Here is a 3652-nt window from a genome sequence, read left to right as displayed (position 1 = left end):
TCATGTGAGCACAGTACAGGAGAGCTGCCTGCTGCACTCACCCGAATTCCTGGCACCAGTGCAGAGGGTTGCGTGAAGAACATGAAGCCAAGTATTCAGAAGCGATCTAATAGGCAGATAAGCAGCGCAGGCTGCCAGCTCTGACATCCTGTGCACAGGGAGCCTACCAAGGACACACTTAATTACTTCTTTCACAGTATTCATTACAGGCTAGGCGCACGGGATCATCATTATAGCGTGCTAGGAATGACTGCTGCGGGCTGCAGTGGGATATTAGTGGGGTCACACAGCACGCATCTGCCACAGTCATCATTATTAGTCTGCATTACACACCACTGCTGGGAAGTGGATCTGATACATAAGTGCATGAACTGGTCTAAACGATGATCTGACTTCATGTTTAAGGACTACGACTCTCAGCATTGTAGCCATGATCTACATACACCTGTGGATCAAACGACGTGGACGAAACAAGATATTTTAGATTATATTGTGTGTAGAGATCATAGAATCAAATCGAATGCTCAGAGAACAAAACTATAACCATGCAATGTGTGTAATCAATAACTACATGACATAAAGCTCCAGAGTGAGAAGTCTGCACACATGAATGAATGATTCATGGCTGTAATATCAGTTGGTGATTCATTGTGCATATGGGAGATGGCTTCATTCATAGTATAAAGCATATTCCCCATAGACACTTTAAATCCTATCATCTCTAACACTAGTATATAGTGCTAGACACTTGGTTATAGGAAGGTATGCAATATTAGTACATATTAGTAATATACATGGTCAGGGTACTGTCTAAGTAGAATACAGAGCAAGATTTTCAGCTCTCTAATTCCTAAAATTCGTATATAGTGCTGAGCACAATTTAAGTCTAGGGTATCAGTCCATATACATCTTCACCTGTTACACCTAAAGTCGGGTATAGCAGGGGAGAAGCTGCTCTGTAATATCAGCACAGTCTAGTTACATGGTCATCATTACAAATATGACATGGAAATAAGTAAAAAAAAGTGATATCAGCATCCTCTCACTCCTCGGATAGTACTGAGTATTTTTCTGTACAGTGATAACATATATGATTGTATATAGGGTAATATTGTTTTCTATAAGGTTCTATACCCTTCATTGCATCTCCCTATGACATTAATTGTCGGGACATTGCCTGTGGATCCTGCTTCATTTAGGTTGCTAGCATTTTGTTTTTCAACCAATATTCGTTTAACATTATTTTGTGAATCACCTGCTAAAACTATTATCCCACCTAATTATGTTCTTTGCATTTCTTTCACCTATACAACAAACAATAGCTTTCTGTTACCTCCCTTTTTATCCTGCAGTTCAAATGACCACATTTAGTAAGTATTTAATGAAATTAATTAGTATGTGCTTACCTTGACTTATTCCCATATTAATTAGTTCCAAAACGAATTAAGAGTTTTTTTAAATTAATTGTTTAGTTTTGTTTACAGATCAGTTTACCAAATTAACGGCAATAAACTTTTTTTTTTTATAGCAGAACATGCATTGCATGATAATCAATAGGTCAGTGACGAAAAGCTTCACTTCTAAAACGAATATATATTCTAGTGTAGTTCCAGGAACTAATAAATATTTTACAGTTTATGACAGACAGACAGACAGACAGAGAGACAGATAGATAGATAGATATATAGATAGATAGATAGATAGATAGATAGATAGATAGATACTGCTTACTGAATTTCTGCAAAATCTTGAAATTATGTTAAACACAGTTGCATTAATATGTTGAGATGATTCTATGCCATATGCTATACTGTGCACTGTGCTATATTGTACTATATTTTATACAGTTATACTATGAAAGCTACTGTACTATATTAACTATACAGTTTTAACGATACTATTTTAAGTACAATATACCGTACTATATAGTATTCTCTTACTGTTCCATTATTTCTCTACACTGCCATAATATAATAGTATACTGTCATACTAAAATTATTTAATTACTGTAAACTGTACAAGTTTAAGAATGGATAGATCTTTGCTCGTTGGACACATGGCTTTTTAGTTTTCTACATCATTTATGACTTCACTGAAATATTGGAAACCACTATATGAACCCCCAGACCCACAAATGTTCTGTGCTGTAAATGTGTGCTGTGGAGCATTGTGCTGCTACATGTCTCATATGTTCTAAACACTGACTCCTGTTCTCCAGTATTGCAGGTGGTTGGGGGGCTTACAGTAGATGTGGGGGTGCTGACAATAGGTGGGCAGTCATAGCACTATATTACATGTCATAGAAGTATCCTGGTTAACGTTTACCCTGCATAGACCAGTTAAAGATTGGCCAATGTGCGTGACAACTCTGGGGACACTTGGCTGAGGGTGTAGTAGTGCCCAGACAAGGTCTGATAAGGGCCTGCTGTCCTGACGTGTTGAAATGACAAACAAAATACAGGTTAAAGTGACATGACAAAATTAACAAATAGCAACAAAAATAAATATTACTTTCTATATACATGTCATTAGCGATGAATGAGGATAATAAACCAATTATCAATACATCCATGACAGCTGCTTCTACATTTCTTTAGTTGATTATGACCTGTACATATCAATCAACATCATCATCATCATCTTATGTTACTACTTACAGAAATTAGACCTATTACCACATCAGCACATTTTACTGTGTAGTCTATGTCCTTATAAATAAATACACGTATTAATTTCACCTCCTTCACAGGCTCTTTTATACAGGCCATATTTTATAAAGGGGGAAAAAGAAAAAAGTTTACAATAAAGAAAGTAGCAGTAATAATAATACAAATAAGAATAATTGATATTAAAAGTGGCGATGGTAGTATTAATATTATTATCAATTATAAACATTAATGTAATAAAAAACTTGTATTAAAATAATAATGACACGTTTTTATAATTAACTGTTTCAGTTCTATCAGTTATATCGGATTCTGTATAAACTACTTTGTGAACACAATGTAAGATTGTACTCCCTGGTGTGTGGTGTTAGGTTACTACTAGGTTACATACATACATGTATATATATATATATATATGCGTATAGATATATTTCCATCTCTATGGATACATATATTATTGATGTATATCTATCTATCTGTCTATATGTATACACATATATATTTAAATATATCCAAACCTATCTTTATGTGTATATATGTGTGTATAGATATATTTAAATCTAGATATATGTATATATATATCTATGGATATCTATGTACACATATACATGCTACATGTCTATCTATCTATCTATAACTATATATAACTATATATTGCTATATATATATAACTATATATATATATATATATATATATATATATATATATATATATATATATATATATATATATATATATATATGGGTGTTTGTGTGTATTTGTATCTGTGTCTATGTATATGAACCCCTGTGCCTGCAGCTGTGTCTCTGCATTGCATTAGATGGGGGATGGGATAGGGCTCTCTCCAGGTGCTGGCAGGGAGAGGGGAGAGGTCACTGTGTTTGGGGCATTGCGTGACAAGAGGACTGGGAGATGGTTTAACTCTCAGGACAAAACTTGCCAAACTTTCCTGGGTCAGTCACGCAATGGGCGGACTTAAAGAGAC

This window comes from Phyllobates terribilis, unplaced genomic scaffold, assembly GCF_046119375.1.
Source record: "Phyllobates terribilis strain yellow unplaced genomic scaffold, ASM4611937v1 Scaffold_11__3_contigs__length_659146591, whole genome shotgun sequence".
Lineage (NCBI taxonomy): Eukaryota > Metazoa > Chordata > Amphibia > Anura > Dendrobatidae > Phyllobates > Phyllobates terribilis.
Note: the sequence above shows the minus strand (reverse complement) of the source record.